General features: G+C 34.5%; 1 long non-coding RNA gene across 1 annotated transcript; it reads left to right on the top strand.

Annotated features, from left to right (window-relative positions):
* The first annotated feature begins 1,984 nt into the window (after window positions 1-1,984).
* Window positions 1,985-17,903, top strand: LOC136027092 (uncharacterized). The gene is made up of 3 exons (XR_010617494.1): window positions 1,985-2,083; window positions 7,077-7,213; window positions 17,421-17,903. It is a non-coding gene; the product is annotated as an uncharacterized LOC136027092 (long non-coding RNA).
* Window positions 17,904-21,607: the final 3,704 nt, after the last annotated feature.

Here is a 21,607-nt window from a genome sequence, read left to right on the forward strand (position 1 = left end):
GATCAAAATTTTGGAATAGCCATTCTATTCAGAATAGTCGAAAAACCTAATAAGTATGTCTTTGGGGACGACTTACTCCCCAACAGTCCTCATGGGAGGGGCTGCAAGTTGCAAAGCTTGACCAGTGTTTACGCATAATAATGGCTATTGGGAAGTGTACAGACGCTTTCAGGGGGATTTTTTTTTACTGTGGGAGGGATGTGGGAGGAAATTTCCATGGAGGAATTTGTCATGGGGAAAAAAATTCCGTGAAGGGGGCGCAGGATTTCTTAGCATTTTTTTTAAGAACAATGAAAAAAAAAATTATGAAAAAGTTTTTTCAACTGAAAGTAAGGAACAGCATTAAAACTTAAAACAAACAGAAATTATTACTGTGATTCAGGGGTCATTCTTAAGGAATTGGGACAAAATTTAAGCCTTAGTGTAAAGAGCGAGATATTGACGAGGGGGGAGCCCCCTCATATATGTGATAAAATGATACGAGTATAGAAGTTCGTTAATTAAGTTAATTCGTAACTTACGTATATTTTTACTAATAAAAACGTTCGTAAAAAATTAAAAGTTTTAAATGACCTTTTTTATTGGCCTTTGAAATAAACAAAAAATAATAGCAAATTAAATAACTTAAATTACCAAAAAATATTAGGCTTTTAAATAATCAAAAAATTGGACGGTGACCAACGCCCCGCTCTTTGCGCTAAGGTTTTTTACTGTTTTAAAAATTAGAGTTGAGAGAAAGAGTCAAACTTTAGCGTAAAGAGTGAGGCATCGAGGAGGGAACAGCCCCTTTCATATACGGAGTAATTTCTGTTTTTTTAAGTTTTAATTTCACTCCTTACTTTCAGTTAGAAAACTTGTTTTTTATTTAATTTTAATTAAGGCTCTTGGACTTTAGTGGGTACTCTCCCGAATTTTCAAAAACCAGGCTCATTTTCTCAGGCTTGCAGTATTTAACAGGTAACACTAAGCCTAATGATTCTTATATATATGAAATCCTCACAATAGGTCGATTCTCTTGATATTATCATGAACTGTTTGCTAAAAAGGGTATCAAATGATGTATTCATTTTCAGCCTTACTGAATTATCAAAGAAACTGCAAATTTACCGAATGGGCAATTTTTTTCCCTAAACTATTTTTTTAGAAACATGTTTTTAGAATTTTGGTTACCACACCCTAATTGGATCCCTCTTAGTCTGTCTAAGGGCTGAAAATGTAATTTCCTAAATACGATTATTGAAGTAAAAAAAGATCTTAAGAAACAAAATCAAGTGAATATAAGAAACAAAATAGAGGCAAAATAAATATTTAGTCATATTCTTTTTTCTGCCTTTTATGCAATTTTGCTTTACATTGGACCGAAAATTAAATAACCCTTTTTGCCATCATTCCTAATTGGCATATTTATGCTTATTTCCTTTGCTAGCTATAAAAACCTTTTAAAAACCACACGAGACACAAAATTCACCAAAATACAATCATTAATGTAATTAAAAAAAGTCGAACTTAAAAAAAGAACAAAATCGAGCCAAGTAGAGGTAGGGCACTGGTGCATCCTAGAATAGATATTTTGTGTCAAAGTATTTTTTCTACAAAAACCCTTGATGGTTAATTAGACTACTGTGTTTTTTGATCGTTTTTATATCCATCCACAAAATCATGTTTTGCAACCTAATAGAATCTATAACACCATACCTGGTAAGCGATTGGCCTTTAAGAATGTTTAACATAAAATGAAATTTTGTTATGCCATCCAGGATCGTATTTTTTACTTAGTTAGCCTTTCACCTTTGCTATGAAAGGCTCTGGTTTTTTTTTTTTTTTTTTTTTTCAAGGCTGTTTGTTTTAAGGTCTGGTTTTTAATTTATTTCTTCGATTCTTATTTTTTCGCCCATCAGGATCACGCCAATTATGTGAGTACTCTCATATTGTGAAAGCATTCATTTATCTGTATGGAAATCAAATTAAATCCTCTTTTCTTCAGGTCAAGGAGACTATGACAGACTAAGGCCTTTGAGTTGTCCACAAACTGATCTCTTTCTCAAATGTATCTCCATATCCTTTTGAAAACTTCCCAAAAAAGGTAATTCCATATTTTTTTTTTTAGTTTCAACTTCTTTTAAGGGACAGAATTAATGCAAACCTATGCCCAGTCTGTTCAGAGCTGTTATATACTACTAATACAAATAATTACTCACTGCAGCACCAAGCTACGCACGCTCCTCCTCCAACCTAATCCATTTAAAGCCCCCCTCTTTACACCCTTCCAGGAAGTTCCCATTTCCTTTAAATCTTTATTTATGACATCCTCCCAACCCAGACGAGGACGACCTGCCTTCCGTGTAGCCCCAGATAGCTGGCCATAAAGGGCAATCTTTGGCAATCTGTCATCCTTCATCCTCAGAACGTGGCCAAGCCATCTCAACCGTTCTTTCATTATAGCTCTAGAAAGCGGGATTGAACCACATTTTTCCTACAACCTACCGTTTGAAATATGGTCTGTCAGCCGGGTACCAAGAAGAATCCGTAGGCAATTTCTCTGTAAACATCTAGTAAATTTTCACCTGCTTTTCGGAGCACCCATGCTTCAGAGCCATATTTGACCACTGTCATCACTGTGGCTTCCAATATTCTAATCTTGGTTTGCAGACTTAACTTTCTATTCTTCAAAACTTTTTTTAACTGTGAAAAAACACCCTGAGCCTTAGCTATTCTACTTTTAACATCTTCACTGCTCCCACCATCTTTACCAATAATACTACCAAGGTAACTGAAGCTCCCAACCTGATCAATCTTTTCGTTACCTCGTGTCACCTGTTCATCTTCACTTATTCCTAACCTTTGTGACTTAGTCTTCTTAACATTAATTTTCAAGCCTATTTTACCAACCTGAACTCGCAAAATCTCCAAAAAGTCATTTATTTTGCTCACACTTTCATCTAATATGCTTAAATCATCAGAATAATCAAAGTCCAGGAGCATTCTTCTTCCCCATTTGATTCCATCATGGAATCAAATGGAGCATTTAACACAAATATATATATATATATATATATATATATATATATATATATATATATATATATATATATATATATATATATATATATATATATGTATATATTTGTATATATATATATATATACTCGAAATTCCGAGTATATTTATATATATATATATATATATATATATATATATATATATATATATATATATATATATATACATATATATATATATATATATATATATACTCGAAATTCCACATATCAGTAAAGAATTTCTATTTTAAGTGCCAAGTACTGCGCAAGAGAGAGAGAGGGAGAGAGAGAGAGAGAGAGAGAGAGAGAGAGAGAGAGAGAGAGAGAGAGAGAGAGAGAGAGAGAGAGAGAGAGAGAGAGAGAGAGAGAGAGAGAGAGAGAGAGAGAGAAAGCTTTTAATTGTTTTAAAAAGCAGAATTGTGGCAAAGAGTCAAACCTTAGCGTAAAGAGCGAGGGACTGCGGAGGGGACAACCCATTTCATATACGGAGTAATTTTTGTTCGTTTTAAGTTTTAATGTCGCTCCTTACTTTCAGTTAAAAAAACTAGTTTTTTTATGTAATTTCTGAAAGTTTTTGAATTAATGCATGTTTGATTTTGGCTCTCTACGCATAAATTATTAAATGAAATTTGCATATTAATTCCTTTTTTGGCTAAATGGCTTTCTCTTAGTTTTGATCAGACGATTTTGAGAAATAAGGGATGAGGAAGGAGGCCTAGTTGCCATGCAATTTTTCGGTTACATAAAAAGGCAACTATAAAATTTAATTTTTAACGAATTTTTTTATTAGTAAAAAATATATATAACTTAAGAATTAACTTATATAACAAACTTTTATATTCTTTAATTTTTATTATGTATATGAGGGGGTTTGTACCCTCGTTAATTCCTCGTTCTTTACACTAAATCCTAAGTTTTGTCCCAATTCTTTAAGAATGACCCTTGAATCAGAAAGGCCGTAGACTAAATAGTTGAAATTACTAAAAATACTATAGCATAAAGAGCGAGGTATTCATCTCCTCCTAAATACCTCGCTCTTTATGCTAAAGTATTTTTAGAACCCCTCATATGCGTAATAATCTCTGTTCGTTTTAAGTTTCAATGCTACTCTTTACCTTCAATTGAAAAAAACTTTTCCATGTTTGTTTTTTCATTTTTTTATAGTAATTTTAGAAAATCCTGCGCCCTTTTCATTGAATTTCTGTTCCCCCATGACATATATGTCCAAGGAAAGATCCTTCCACATAGCCCCCTCCCCTCAACCCCACCCCCAAAACCAAAAAAAAAACTCCTGAAAACGACTTTATACTTTCCAATAACCATTATTATATGTAAACACTGGTCGAAGTTTGTAACTTGCAACCCCTCCCCCAGGGACTGTGGGGGAGTAAGTCATTTCTAAAGACATAGTTATTATGGTTTTTGACTATGCGGAACAAAATGACTACCTAAAAATTTTGATCTGTTGACTTTGGAGGAAAAATGAGCGTGGGAGGGGGCCTAGGTGTCCTCCAAGTTTTTTGGTCACTTACAAAGGGCACTAGAACTTTTCATTTCCGTTAGAATGAGCCCTCTTGCAACATTCTAGGACCACTTGGTCGATACGATGACCTCTGGGAAAAAAAAACAAAACAAACAAATAAACAAATAAACACGCACCCGTGATTTGTCTTCTGACAAAAAATACGAAATTCCACATTTTTGTAGATAGGAGCTTGAAAATTTTGAAAATGATTGACGTCAATATATATATTATAAAAATAAGTTTTTATTAATTGAGTATTAACTTAAACGAACAGAAATAATTATGTATATGAAAGGGGCTGTCCCCTCCTCAATGCCCCGCTCTTTACGCTAAAGTTTGACTCTTTCTCACAGCTCTACTTTTTAAAACAATAAAAAAGGTATTATGTACCTCTGATTGAATTACGGATGCTATGAAGTCTCCCAATAGCCTATTTCCTGAAATTATCCGTGATGGATTCTTATTGCTTCCATCATTCCATTACCCAAAGTGATTTTTTTGTAGTGATTGATGCATGGAGAATTTAATTGACTAGCCTAATGTTATATTTTGATTTAAACTGCCCTTGTTCATTCCAACAATTAAAGAATAATGGGAAACTGCAGGGTATTTTAGTGGGGGAAGGATAGAAAATATTTTTAATGTCAGAAAGGTGTCGTTTATTTCGAATATTATGATTTTTTTTGTTTCAGGGAGAGAGTTGGAAATCAACTTAACCCTCAAAATGAATTCTAAAATGTTGCAAAAAAAAGGGGAGAATTTTTTGACTTAATTTGGTCCTTGAAATTTTGGGTTTGTTTTATAATGGACTATACCTTATTCTTAACCAATATCCGCTTACGTACAAAGCTATGATTTGAATAGACTATTATCATTATAATAGATTATTATAAATAGATAAAATTGCACCGCAATGCAATTTCCTACACAAAACAGTGGGAGGGGGGGGGGCTAAGCTTGGTCTAAGAATCCCAGAAAATAAAAAAATATGTTGACCTGAAAATATATATTGTTTCTTGCTTAAGAAAAAAATTTTCTGACCTCCACCTCCCTTACCATCGAGTCGGATATTTCTGCGCATATGCACGTGGAGATGAATTTCTAGAGTCCACACACCGATGGAGGAATGGCGGGCTGACTTATAAACAACATAGGCTACTGGCAAATTCTAAACTATGGGGAATTGTGAAAAATTGTAAAAATTATACCATTTTGGAGAGAAGGGGCAAGGTCCCAAAAGTTCCCCTGGTCCCTCTCCCAATGTGTTTCTGTGAAAGACATTTTGTGCTCCAAGTGTCATGTGTTGGTAGAAATTTTGCGAAGGGGGACTTGATTCTCTTAATTTTTTTTTCGGTATTCTATTGAAAAGCACAGAAATAATTTGCTATCTCGTTTGGAACCGAGAATCAAAAGTTCTTATCTTAACGAAAACTGTGTTCCTATATTTTTGTGATATATGACAGATACACGAGCCTTCACTTATAGTTCTTATGGTTTTGCTTATTCTGTGCTAGTAATGATTGATCAGCTGTTTTTTTTTTTTTTTTTTTTTTTTTTTTTTTTTTTTTTTTTTTTTTTTTTTTTTTTTTTTTTTTTTAGCTTCAATTACTTTCTCTTTGTACCGTTAGGTTGATGTATATTTTCAGATATATTTGCTGAGATTCCTGTTGTTGTTTTTTTTTTTTATTGTTTTTTTTTTTTTTTTTTTTTGGTTTGATTTGATAGATTGAAGATGGGATCCAGCTCTAAATGGGTACCTGAAGATATATTGGGAAGGTAGCCGGGAAGGGTTTGCGAAAGAACAGGATGGCTGCCGACCCCTCCCTTTCATTGCACTTCCTTACTGTGAAAAGCCATGAAATAGAGATCAGCACTGCCGATAGGGATTTTAAAATTCAATGTCTTTTTTCTTTTCTTCTTATTTTTTTAAGATTGAAAATGGAGGGATCTTGAGTTTAAAGTGGTTTAGGTGGGTTCTGACCATGCTTTTAAATAGGGGAATGAAAGATAGGATCATGTACCAACATTTATTATGGGAAGATATTGGAAGGTGACCAAGTCCGTCAACAAAAGCAATTAATAAACAAATTATAAGAGGAAAATATGATGAGATGTTGGGATGGAGGCTCGGGTTACCCTTTCGTGGAAAGGCTGAAGGAGGGAACACTTTGATTAGAATACAGTTTGAGGTGTTTTATTCCCTACAATAAGACTTCTTTTCATCCCCGATGAAGGTTGAACCTGTGTCTCTCCTATGAATGAAAAAAGGCGGGAAATTACTGAACTCGAAACTTGAATTAGTTCTGTAAAGAACTTACAACATAATATAGGCAGACAATAGGCTTTTATTTCCTTTACAAAAAACCAATCAGAATTGCAATATATGGCAAAAAAACTTCTTCCATTTTTGGTTTTTATTTCATATTTGGTCTGTGATAAACGGTAACAATAAGCTAAACCATGCCATTTTCCATTATTAAATATTAGAGATTTTAATTTTCTGTTTCCAGGTGTTCGGTAGAGATGAACCGAAACGAGAAAAGCTGCTTTATGTTACTGTTAAAGCTGTTGATGAAGGATTCCCAGCATTGGATGTACTTTGAACCTTTTCAGTAAAAATGACAACGCGCCCATAGTCGATAAAAATGTAAGTCTGTAGTTTCAGTGTATACTAATACTACATTTAATCGCAGTATTAGCCGATCCTTCTGCCAGGATTCTGCATTTTATTCGGGGGGGGGGGGGGGGCTCAACTAATTGAAGATATCGTCTTATGATTAGGTCGTTTTCACCGAAGTTTATATAAGATTTTCTTGATTTTACTGAAGAGTGATGATAAGACTTTAAGCTTCTCTAATATTCCAACTTGTTAAAAAGATATGGTATAAAATATGTCCCTTTGTTTTGGGATATGTATATAATAAAACTTTAGATATTTGCATTTTATGATTTTTTCTTATTTGAGAAGAGGTCAGTGAAAAGTTTCTGTCCCCTAGCATTCTAAATGAACGAACTCCTATTTTCGCAAACTTTGGATACGTGAAGCTTGACGATCATGACAGCCATCTATTTTATTATTAAATGACGACTTTTTTGCATCGAAGTTTCACCTACAAATTTGTAAAGGGCAATTTTCGAAAAAGTAGTTTTTAAAGAAATCCGTTAAATTGTTGGATTGTGCCTAATTTAAAATTTAAATGAATAGCTGGCTGTGTTGCAGAGGGAGATTCCCTGTCCAACAATTTATGATTGGGAGATTCTTCAGAAAAAAAAAATCTGGAAACCCTTGTTCTTAGCTGAACGCTGTTTTTATTGTTACTATTGTTATTTGGTTTGAAGGCGTTAAACAAACATACATTTTAACAAAATCGTATCGTACTTTTCAGCCTATTTGAACCAAAAGTAATTTACCTTTCTTTTTTTTCTTTTACTACTCATAATCATATAATTATATTGTTATTGCACACATTGCTGAATTATATATGATAAAAATAAAATAATTGCAAATTAGAACATATAGATTTATCTCAAGTGTGTCGGTTCCATGCTGAAACCTCCGGATCTTTGCTGTTCACACTATTTATCGTTAACAGCTTTCGGATTTTAATAGTCTGAATCGAACCATGCTAGAAAATAATCTTTAAAGTTCTGGCATGGAAAGTGTCATTTTGATATGTTTTTATCATTAGAAAATCCTCAAATATCACGCGGGCAAATAGTAATTATGATAATAATCGACCGCCTTTAAGTGTAACGAATACAGAAGTGTAAACTTTCTAGTTTATTTGAATAATAAGTTGAACCAATAAAATTGATTGTATTTTTAAATAGAAGAGGCACTATTTGGGGGCCCAAGGCTTTTCGCTCTGGACTGTTTATTGTGTCAAGCGCCCAAATGAAATAAAATGAAAAATATTTAGGCACATGCTCCTTGTGTACGTTTTGATTTGTTATTTTTCTGCATTTCTAAGGTTAACACAAAAAGACAAAACAAACGGGTATAATTCTCAGCCATTGATAATTCAGCCAGGATAATTTTCTATAAACCTTAGTTTTGCCCTAGGATGGATGGATGATAAGATTATCTATCAACAAGTGAAAATGACATCATTTTTATACGATCCTGTAAAAAGGCTTATGCCACTCATTCAGACTGTCTTTCTTGTCTTTTTCTCCTATTAGCCATGGCAACTTGATTTTCATTCAAAAATCAACAGACTCTGTCTTAGCCTTTGATTTTTGAATTAAAATCAAGTTGCCATCAAGCCATGGCTAATTGGAGATAAAGCCAGTACGTAATGAAAAAAAACAGATATTTGAGCAAAGACCTCCGCTAACCCATCTTCAGTACTTAAAAAAAAGACCTGACTTGATGCCCACTTAATTGGCCATGACTTGACTTTTTCCACAACTATTCCATTTTCAATTAAAAAAAAAAAGACAAAAAAAAGACTACCCTTTGGAAGTAGGCTAAACAGAAAAAAGGAGCCATCCTATTGTACGACGAAAAGCGGAGAAGTAACTCAGAACCAATAGTCTTGGAAGTATCAGAGCTTATCTGAAATCCTACGATTTTAATAGTTCAACGTAAGATGATAGTTTTTCTATTATTCGATAGCTAAGATTCAGCTTTATCCACCTAACGAATTGTTTTAAAATTGATTTTTTTTTTAAATAGTTGAATTTTGAAATAGCGAGAAAGTTGAATATTGACGAAAACAAAATTGCAATACCTCGGGTGTTTTAACTAGTTATCCAATACGATACAAGGTTGTTTTTATAATTGTTACCGTTTTAATATTGTGTTAAAACCAATATTATACAAAGTGGAACAAATCGATTTATTTTTGTTTTTGTTGTATCAGCTCTGTTATGTGTTGTTCAGTAAATAGCAAATTGACAAATTTCGATTTTAAAACGGGAATAAAAAGTTTTTGTTCGGGGGCGGAAGGTTGCAAAAAACTTAAAAATACATCCAGAATTTGTTTATATGCATTTTGTTCCTGTTTTACGAGTCAAGGAATTTTGTTTGGGGGGAGGGGTCAAATCTGGTACCCCTCTGGATACGGCCTTGTCCGTAGCATTAAAATGTATATTTACTAAATAAGTATTGCAGTCAAATAACTGACTAAAATTACATCTGCTATTTTTTATAATTCTTATGTACATTAATAAGGTTTATCTGTTTATTCCCATAATTTATTGTAAGACGGACACTAGGGATCTGGAAATTGAGAATGAAATGAAATTAAACCCCAGTCACGAGAAGAAAAAAAGAGTAAAGCAGAGATGAAAATGGAAGAGTTTCATATCTTAAAGGCTTCACTTCAAATCTGGAATTTTCAGCAGTTGCCTATTCTTCTTTTAAAAATTATATTTTGAGAATATAGCCGATTTGAAGATTGGTCGAATATTATGCCGTCCGTTTAGGTTCTAATTTGAGTAATTGATAACATGAGATTGGGCGTTTTTAACCTCATCTGCTATTTTTACTTCAGTTTCAACTTTCACCTACTTCATCAGTATTTTACTTTAGCTTTTATTTCTCCTGATTCTTCAGTATTTTACCTCAGCTTCAACTTTGGCTTCACCTACTTCACCAGTATTTTTAGTTCAGCATTAACTTTAGCTTCGCTTACTTAACTAGAATTTTACGTCAGCTTCAAGTTTAAATTCGCTTTTTTTTTTTGTCAATATTTTTACTTCAACTTTATCTACTCCTAATTGACCAATATTTTTACTTCAGCTTTAACTTCACATGTATTTTTTCAACTTTAACTTCACCTGCTCCATCATTATTTTTACTTCAGCTTTAGATTCGCCTGCTTCATGAGTATTGTTGCTTCGAGTTTAACTTCATTTACTTCACCATTATTTGTATTTCAACTTCAAGTTCACCTGCTTCATCTGTATTTTTACTGTAGCTTTAACTTCACCTACTTCACCTTTATTTTTAATTCAACTGTTTACTTCACCAGTATATTTTCTTCAATTTTAACCTCATCAGTGTTTTCAAGCTTCACCAACCATATTTATTATTTATGTCCCAAAATTAAACAAACTGAAAAGAACAAGAAATATTTGTAGTATTTACCATGTTTTTTTCTTCTTATGTGAACTACGATGATGAGAGAAGGAAACGGGTAAGAATGTGTTTTGGTTTTTGCATGTCCGCATTTACTGTGTAGGCTTTGTCACTCATATTTCCTGTTGAAAAATATTCATATTTTAGCGCCAATTAGCTTTGACCTGTCATCTCAATGCTGGTAAATTGAAATTAAAATCTTGCTTTTCTTCTGGAAAATATGATTTTGATTAGTTTTAAGGCAATTTATGTGAAACAAAATATTTTAGAAAATTAGGTTAATACAACATGTTAATACAAGTGTTAATACATTTTAATACAAAATTTCGCTTCCTTCATCTGCATGTTTAGTATCACTGGCCTCAATTTGCGCAGATATAGGGAGGGGAGAGAACAAAAGAATTGTCAAGCAGGGGGCTGGGGTAATTTGTTGCTTTTTCAATTTTTTAAGTGAAAACACAAAAAGCCATTCTTCGAAGAAATTTCCTAAATTAGGGGGGGATATTCCCTTCCAATTTACACCACAAGTGGGGACTCCAGCTTGGTATCAAATGGGTTTAAGTCAAGATACATTATGTTTAGATTTAGTTCGCACTCTTACGTAATTCCCTCATTTTTTTCGTCGTCTTGTTCTGTTATTTATTCTGTGTGATGTAATTACACATCCTTAATCTGTTAGCAATATTATTTTTATAATCAGTTATGGACTTCGAAGGGGCTCGACTCTGGTTCCTTCCCCCAGGAATCTTGAGCGTCTTATTATCCCATATTCTCCTGTGTTACCCCGATACTTACCCATTTTCTGCGTTCTGTTTTTACGTTATTACCGGTGGCATCAATTTGCGAAACTTAGAGGAGGAAGGGGAATGTATTTTTCAATATCTCTGTGGGGAAAATTCGTCGTTTTTCTATTTTTCTCAATGAAAATACACTAAAAAAGGTATTCTCCAATATATAGGGGGGGAGAACTCTAAACGGAACACCCCCTTCCAATCAACGTGATTGCTTTTGAACCCCTCTAAATAAAATTCATGCTCAGGGATCTATAAATAATGGTTAATTTTAAAGACGGATTTAATAAAAACTGTCTTAAACATTTAAACACGGGCTATTTTTTAGTATTTACATACATAATCATATTAACGTAAGAAGCGACCCGGCTCAATAGTAACCAGAACTCTAAAAAATGGAATTTTGATACCAATAACTGCATAAAAAAAATCGCATTTCAATGCTGATATCAAATATATAACTTTCATCAAGATAAGTCTTACCTATCAAAAGTTACGAGCCTGAGAAAATTTGCCTCATTTTAGAAAATAGGAGAAAACACCCCCTAAAAGTCTCACAATCTAAACGATCAGAAAAAACGATCAAATAACACCATCAGATTCAGCGTATCAGAGAACCTTATTGCAGAAGTTTCAAGTCCCTATCTACAAAAATGTAGAATTTCGCATTTATTGCCAGAAGACAAATCACGGATATGTGTTTATTTGTTTTTTTTTTTTTCCCAGGGGTGATTGTATCAACCGAGTCGTCCTATAATGTCACGGGAGGGTTCATTCTAACGGAAATTAAAAGTTCTAGTGCTCTTTTTAAGTGACCAAAAATTTGGAGGGCACCTAGGCCCCCTCTCACGCTAATTTTTTCCCCAAAAGTCACCGGATCAAATTTCTGAGATAGCCATTTTATTCACCATAGTAAAAAACCTAATAACTGTGTCTTTGGGGACGACTTACTACCCCAGAGTCTCCCTGGGAGGGGTTGCAAGTTACAAACTTTGACCTGTGTTTACATATAGTAATGGTTACTGGGAAGTGTACGGACGTTTTCAGGGGAAATTTTTTGGTTTGGGAGGGAGAGTTGAGGTGGGGGGGGGGTTGAATACGCAGGAGGATCTTTCCATGGAAAAATTTCTCATAGGGAAGAAACTTTCAATGAAGGGGGACCAGGATTTTTTTTCGCATTATTTAAAAAAGCAAGGAAAAAATAAATATGAGAAGTTTTTTCAACTGAAAGTGAGGAGCAGCATTAAAACTTAAAACGAGGAGAAATTATTGCGCATATGAGGGGTTTACCTCCTCGTAATACCTCGGTCTTTACGCGAAAGTATTTTTAGTAATTTCAACTAGTTATTTTACAGCCTTTGTGATTCAAGGGTCATTCTTAAGGAATTGTGACAGAATTTAAGCTTTAGTGTAAAGAGCGAACTCCTTTTTTCTCAAAATCTTCCGATTAAAACTATGAGAAAGTCATTTAGCCAAAAAGAAAATTAATATGCAAATTTTGTTTTAATTATTTATGCGCGGAGAGCCAAGATCAAAACATGCATGAATTAAAAAACGTCCAGAAAATAAATAAAAAAAAAACAAGTTTTTTTAAATGAAAGTAAGGAGCGACATTAAAACTTAAAACGAACAAAAATTACTCCGTATATGAAAGGGGCTTTTCTTCCTCAACGCCCCGCTCTTTACACTAAATTGTTTTCCTTTTTTAAAAAGTAAAGCTAAGAGAAAGAGTCAAACTTTAGCGTAAAGAGGGAGGCGTTGAGGAAGAAAAGCCCCTTTCATATACGGAGTAATTTCTGTTCGTTTTAAGTTTTAATGTCGCTCCTTACTTTCATTTAAAAAAACTTGTTTTTTATTTATTTAATAACAATAAAAGGAAGTGTTTATTATTAGAAGAAGAAGAAGTTTATTATTATTTAATACTTATACAATATAAAATACAATTTAAAATGGAATTATAATACACTTATTCTCCCTCAAAAGGCTCCAAGGCCAGGGATACAAGGGGGGTACAAAAAAATTACAACTAAAAACTACAATAAAAGCAACAACTACAAAAAAAAGGAGAATAATAGAACATACCTGAACATAGAGAACATACCTGAGGCCTGGGAGTCAAAGAGCAGAGAAGAGAACCATACACCATGAACAGAACTCAGGGGACATCAACTCCTCAGAGGAAAAAAAAGCTATTCTACTTGATTTTTATTAAATGACCCTTAAGAATCCTTTTAGAAGTCCCAATGAGTGGTATCTCTGTACTGAAATAGGTAGTGAATTCCAGACCTGTTGACAAGCAATGAGGGAATTGAAATCTGATCTAATAGTAGGGGTAAACGGAATGTAGATATTATTTGATGAACGAACGCTATATGGAGCTGAATCAGAAATAAACATGTGAGTTTTCCGGAGAGATTTTGGAAGATTGCCTTGAAGCTGATGAAAGACAAAAGAAGTACAAGAAATAATGTAAATAGACCGTAGACTTAAGAGTGGTGTGGGTGAAGAACGGTTGGTGTCCATAACCAGATGCCTTGCTTTATTACACATAACAGAAAGTGACCGCAGTGTAGACGGAAAAGTAGACGTCCATATCATAAGAAACATATGACTAGACAAGACAGAAGAAAAGAAGTTTCAGAATAGATCCAGGAAATGTGTGTCTAAGTTTTCGAATGATACCCAAACTCCGTGAGACCTTAACCCTAATCATGGCTACATGGTTTCTGAATGAAAGATTCTCATCAAGCAGGATACCAAGAAACCGGACCAACTAATTCTCTGGTCTAGACAAGGAGCCTTGTGACACCTGAAGGTGTGTAAGCTGAGGGAAAGCTATACCAATTCGAGAAAAAATAAGAAAATGTGACTTATCAACATTCAAGACCAAGTAATTCGCATTAAACCATGGAATAACTCTCTCAAATGATGCCACAAGATTAGATTTGATATCACATTCCGTCCTCCCAATGGTCCCAAGAGTGGCATCATCAGCAAAAGCAACAAGAAAATATTCGTTAGAAGTAGTATTGGAACACGACCGAGCATCAGGATGATACAGCTTGCAGCATGCCAGAGGCCTGGTGTTTTTACCTTCAAAATCAGATCATTAACATAAATCAGAAATAAAATGGGACCAAGAACAGATCTATGAGGGACGCCATAATGTACTTCAGAAGGGCTCTGGAAAAGCGGATCAATTGAAATAAGCCTACCAGAAAGATATGAATCAAACCAAGAAAAACCGTTTGATCTTATACCATTATGCGATAGTTTCCAAAGAAGAATCCGATGAGTCAAGGAATCAAAAGCTTAACGAACATCCAAAAATAAAGCTGCCGGGATATGACCAGAATCTATTGCCAAACGAATGAAATTCGAGAAAGCTGCGCAAGCATGCTACGTAGAGTGACTCGCTCGGAATCCAAACTGGAAATCATGCAAAAATTCTTTTACATCCAGAAAACTAAAAAGTCTGGATAGCATGGCCTTTTCAAAAATTTTGCTGAAAACAGATAGGAGAGAAATTGGCCTATAAATAGAAGGATCACTCCGAGAACCATCTTTATACAGCACTATAACCTTAGCTCGCTTGAGAGATTCAGGGGAAATTCCTTTTTCGAAAGACAGATTGACAAGCTTAGTCAATGGTAACACAACAGCAGGCACAATGGCACGGATAATCCTTGTAGGAAATTTGTCTGGTCCTAAAGAGGATTATCCTTTAAGAGTATTCACCATACGAGCAACCTCAAATTCAGTAACAGAATGCAAGACCATCGACTTTAAACATGAGGGTCCAAGAAAGGCTCTCTAATCGCAACGAGAAGTAGCAGAGCTTGCAGAGGAAGCAGTTGCCTTCCCTATATCAGCAAAATAAGAGGTAAGCTCTAGCTGAACATCTGCATCTCCTTAAACGGTTTTACCATCGAGTACAAGCATTGATGGAACTGAAGGCAGAGGAGGAGTAGGTCTAAGAACTAAATTAATTAAATACCTTGTCTTCCTAACATCCTTCCAGCATTCAGAAAATTTCTTATGATAATACTGATACTTTGCCTTCCGACATAAAGATTTAAATATACTCCTATAGGTCTTGAAATGTTCGTTATGAGCTACAGATGATGAAGCTTTGTAAATCTTCCACAAATAGTTTTTCCTTTTCCAGCTTTTATGGAAGCCTGAACTCATCCATGGATTCAGTGGTGCTATTCTTTTCGAAGTATGGGGCGCTGGACCCTGATTGCAAATTTCCAGGATTCCTTCTTTCACTAAATCATAAAAGGAATCAAAAGAGCGGTTAAAATCTGAATCAGAAACCTAACTGTCCCATGGTAGATAAGCCAGACGAGAATTAATTAGACTTAGCTCAATATCACCATAACAGAAAATTGGGAGAGTAGATGGTGATGCTATACGTTGCGCTTGATCAACACTCTTATATTGGGAAATAGCGGGAAAATGATCAGAAATATCACTAACCAGCACCAAATTATCTAAGACATCTAGTGACGAAAAAATATTATCAATAAGAGACGCCTGCGTGTCAGTAACTCGGGCTTGTGTACAAACTGAAGGTTGAGTTCCCGAAGAGAGCACCATCGACATAAAATCAATAGTTGAAGCAAAATTTTGATCCTGAAAGCTGAGGTTAAAATCATCTATAAGCATTAGTTCATAGGGATGTTTTTGGACTGAGTCCAAAACTTCTTCCAGAATTTTCAAAAACGAAGGAATAGATCCACTGGGGGATATATAAAATAGATCCAAAGGGATTCAAAGATTCCTTCCTCATTTCTTCTCAAATCACTTCGGACATTATATGTAAGACGATCAGCAATATAAAGGACAAGGCCACCTCTCGCCATCTGTTTCCTAGCCAGCCTCTCAATTCTATATCCCGGAATATCTAAAAGGATATCCTTTTTTGAATCTAGGAAAGTTTCACATTATCGTATAACATCAGGAGTTCCACCACTTCAGCTCATCAAAAGACGAGCAAAATCCCTGAATGTTAAGATGAAGTACAGAGTATATATCATCACGTTTAGAGGAGGTAGAACCATTTAAATGCGAAACATACTTACTTTTATTGGCCGAATTAGAATCAATATTCTTCAGATTGAATTATCTACTTCCAATTGAATTATTAATTTTATTTTCAATATCTAAAGGATTATTTTGTAATTCAATTAAACGTTCCCCCAAATACTTGATACCAACCTGGTCGCCAATAGAAATCGTCGATTTACTCATGGTGGATGGCAGTTCCGCTCCATGACCAAACCCACCAGACCAAAGGTATAAGGAAAAAATATAAGGAAAGAAAAGTAAAAAATAGCCTAAACGAGGTAAGGATAAATAAGAAAAAGCGGGGAAAAAGAAGGAAAAAGAAACAAGGAAAAACCAAGAAATAAACAAATAATCAGCACTGGTAATTTAATTGCGAAAGAACCATGTATATGCCAAGACATGAAATTTATCACAGGAGTCATTGGCCAACGGTTTTACGGTTTTTAGGGCAGTTAATGCTGTAGCACGTATCGCCTGGAACTTTACAACTAACACAAAAAGGACTGTTCTTATACGGGGATTCAGATTTAAACTTATGGTCATTAGCTTTGCATTTTGAGCAGAGGGTAATGTTTGTGCAGTTTGCTGCAAGGTGGCCAGTCATATGGCATCGACGAGGTTTATTTAAGATAGTTTATAAGGAAAGGGATGTCTAGGACTTTCCAGTCTTAAGTTTTTTTTTAGCATAATCATAGGTCAATAGAAAAGATTGCCTAAAGATGACCAGTTATAGATGACCAGGTTGTACTCTTTCTTACACCCGGGTCAGAATCTTGATCTTAACTTGAGGACCCATTCACATTGCTCCTTTAAAGTAGTGATCTGTTCTTTGTTTATTTATTTATTTCATCACTTCGTTACATGTCTTTTATCTCTAATCGATTAACGTCATTTTTCTTTTCTAGGTTAAGAAGTAGCTGAGCAGTAAATTTCGCAGTAAAAAACCGTGTAAGTCTTTACACTGTTGCCGTCTTTTTGTGTGATAGCATTCATTTTCACAGAAAAAGACGTTGCAATAGACCAGGCTTCTTGTAATTTTAAAGTTAAAATAAAAATCAAGGGCTTTCAACTTTAAATTGGCTTCATTCTCTGTAAAATTCTTGTTCATGCCTTTTTTTTCTCCTTCTATTTCACATTTTAAAAGAAACGGAGCCCTTAACATTTTTGAACTAGTTATATTTTTTGCTCATCCTTTGCTAAACGAATTTACTGCTCATCCCAGCTCTTCTGCTCCTTGTGAAGTCTCCTTGTGAAGTCACTCCTCAACCAAGAAATCGCAGCTTCTATCTTCTATATATCTTCATTTTCTCTATCTAAATAAAGATCGGAAAGCTTGCATAAGGAAAACTTTATTATTTCGTATTGTTATAGCTTATCATCTATTAAATACTGGTTGTTTCTAGACTTTGGAATTACTTAAAAAGGTTGATTCAGCAAAGGTTGAAACTCATGTATTAATTTACGTTTATTTGCCTACAAATTATAACAACAAACAGTCTGATTCACGATTTGCGTCTGCCTGCTAGCTTTTAGGCAGGTTTCTTAAAAAAGTTAGGTAGAAAGGTAAAAAGTTAGTAAAAAGTTTTATATCTTAAAAAAATCTGTTATCATTAGCGGAGATTTCAATTTAGATATAGCAAATGCAATCCCCCCGATCACAAATCTTTCGGGGCTTTGCTTCTCTCGACTAATATGGATGGCCTGAGAATGATAACATTTCATATATTGGGTCAATTTTATCAACTTTCAACTTAAATCATGTTGTTGCTTCGTTTGTTAGTCACGAGGTCAAAGTTTAAAAGAAGGATTCTACTCCAACCACCTTCCTGTCTCTACTTGCTTTTACTCATCCCCACTCATGACTCAAAATATAGAATCGAATTGGTTTTTATATCGAAGTTTTTTGTTTGAAGTATGTTTTTCATTACTACAGCTCCAGCAAGCAGTACAGGAAAATCAATCCTCAAAAGATCTTTATAGTTATCTATAAATCTATCGCACTGCCCATGATTTGCCACCTTTTCTATATCAGGTAGTGTCTTTGAAGTAACAGACATTTCAAATAATTCTCCATGTTTGACTATGAAAAAGAACCCAGTACCAAAAACTAGCCCAAATCAACACTTAAAATCAACTGTGTAAAATTGTTATTGCAACTACCACCATTGGTCACGACCTCCAAAAGAGACAGGTAGCTGAATATAATACGGGCTAGTAAGATGGCTCCCGCAAGTGTATGACAAGAAAACCTCTAAATAATAGTTATAGTACAGTCATTCTTAAGCCAACTAAGATATCAAGCAGCAAAGCCCATGATTTGGCTAAGTGGACATCGTATACTCAGAGGTGCAAATTAGAATTATAGATGTGTTTTTCAGTTCATAATTTACCTCAAAACATAAATAACAAAAATAAAATATTCTTCCCACCCAATGTGTATCTACTTGAGTCTATAGTTAAAATAAGGAGATTAAAATTAGTTTCCACCAACACGATGTGAAGCGACGGACTCCATCAGCGCCTTGAAATTGCCGATGAATTCGGCAGCTCTATTGAGCCAAAAAGGCAGAGCGACTGATCTAGTGCAATACGTCATCTGAATGTTTTGCTCTGGTACTTTGAAGTATAGCTGACTGAAACGGATCAACTGAAGATATGTAAAATACAAAAGAACAGTGGTTTGTTCCCTAGGGGGCAAACATAATGGCAAAATAAAATTCTTATACGACAATTACTCATTCTTAATTAGAACTTACCCTAGTCTCAAAATTTGACATACGCTGACAATTTTGAATTTTCTAATTCAGGGTACTTTGACATAAAGAAAATAGCACACCTTTCCAAGGTATTTTTAACCACTTATTTTAACTACCGCATTCTTTTTATTTCTGGGAAAAAATGCTAACAATCACTTATATATCTAAAAAGACGCCATCCCGCACCATATGCCACCTAATGACATCTAGTTTTGCCAGGTAGATTCTATGTATTAATTATATGAATTACATTTGTACTTTTTCTCTTTTGTTTTTACTATATATAAGACTGAAAATGAACTACGCTTATGCGAAAGGGCAAAATAGTTAACCACTTAAAAAAATTCTTTAATCTTATCTATACTTTTCACTCTAGCATAATGATTTATATAGCCATAAAAGGTTACCCTTTTGTTTAATATAACCCTGACTCATGGTATACATTCCTACACAAGAAAATAAGTTTTACCTCACAGCTATTACGACGAACTTTCCTAGAAATAACTTGATTCTGAAAAACAGTTTTTTCATTGGCTTCTTATTAATCCTCGAAGCCGCACCAAAAACAGGCGATACACCGCGGCCGACTCTACCAGTGGGGTGCTCCTGCCCAGTTGGACTTCTTGGATTAAGGGTCACGAAATAAAGATCATAGACAGCGTCATTTGGGGAAGGGGGCACATTTCAAGAAGCGGAATAAACTTAATAAAAAACATAAGAATAGTCAAAACAAAGGATATTAATAGAAACATTGTAGGAAATTTTATATTTCACGATGAAGGAGAGAGGAGATGCCCACCTTATGAACTATATAAGGTAAGCGGGGCTCAAAAAGTTTTATTTTCAGAGTGGGAGGTTAGGAGCTCGTATATTTTATTTATTTCAAAATTTGTTCCACATTTTGCCAATCTCCCTAAAACTGAAATTTTTTTTTAATATTTATGAAAAACTTTACCACCACCCCTCCTCTGAAAAATGAAGTATTTGAGCTCTGGCTCTGTGAAAAACTACATTGTAACTATGTTTCAATAAACATTTAGTTGGTATTTTAGCTAGGTTCGGTTACATTTTACATGCAGCCCCGCTATGCTTAACTTTCCCCAATGCCCAAACACACAGCCAAAATTATGTATATCCTAGCTATATCCCAAGCGTCTCAGTTATTTCAACCCCGTACCTGTTTATCTAAATCTTTTAGTATGTACTGCCTAACAGATAAGCACGATTATTTTGGTCGCATTGGTCAATCATCCAAAATATGAAAAATCTAAAATATCAGGGGCAGGATAGTGCTGCCAAAATGAAGCACCATATGTCTTTTCTTTTTTAGCCCCTTTGTATAGAAGGGGAGGACCTCTCGAACTTCAATGACTAGGCTTTGGCATTCTTACTGAGGATGAAACTGGAAGTTGGCTTTATTTATTTACCATTTAATTTAAATTGAAGTGCTCAAAGGCTCATTAGTAATCAAAACTCACTAAAAACAAGATTCAGCTTCTAATGCTTTTAAATTGGGTTGAATCCTATCCAACAGAAACATACTAATAACAGTACATACTAATCTTTTAGTATGTACTGCCTAATAGATAAGCACGATTATTTTGGTCGCATTGGTCAATCATCCAAAATATGAAAAATCTAAAATATCAGGGGCAGGATAGTGCTGCCAAAATGAAGCACCATATGTCTTTTCTTTTTTAGCCCCTTTGTATAGAAGGGGAGGACCTCTCGAACTTCAATGACTAGGCTTTGGCATTCTTACTGAGGATGAAACTGGAAGTTGGCTTTATTTATTTACCATTTAATTTAAATTGAAGTGCTCAAAGGCTCATTAGTAATCAAAACTCGCTAAAAGCAATGCTTTTAAATTGGGTTGAATCCTATCCAACAGAAACATACTAATAACAGTACATACTAATCTTTTAGTATGTACTGCCTAATAGATAAGCACGATTATTTTGGTCGCATTGGTCAATCATCCAAAATATGAAAAATCTAAAATATCAGGGGTAGGATAGTCCTGCCAAAATGAAGCACCATATGTCTTTTCTTTTTTAGCCACTTTGTATAGAAGGGGAGGACCTCTCGAACTTCAATGGCTAGGCTTTGGCATTCTTACTGAGGATGAAACTGGAAGTTGGCTTTATTTATTTACCATTTAATTTAAATTGAAGTGCTCAAAGGCTCATTAGTAATCAAAACTCACTAAAAAGAAGATTCAGCTTCCAATGCTTTTAAATTGGGTTGAATCCTATCCAACAGAAACATACTAATAACAGTACATACTAATCTTTTAGTATGTACTGCCTAATAGATAAGCACGATTATTTTGGTCG

Source organism: Artemia franciscana, chromosome 1 (genome assembly GCF_032884065.1).
Source record: "Artemia franciscana chromosome 1, ASM3288406v1, whole genome shotgun sequence".
Taxonomy (NCBI): domain Eukaryota; kingdom Metazoa; phylum Arthropoda; class Branchiopoda; order Anostraca; family Artemiidae; genus Artemia; species Artemia franciscana.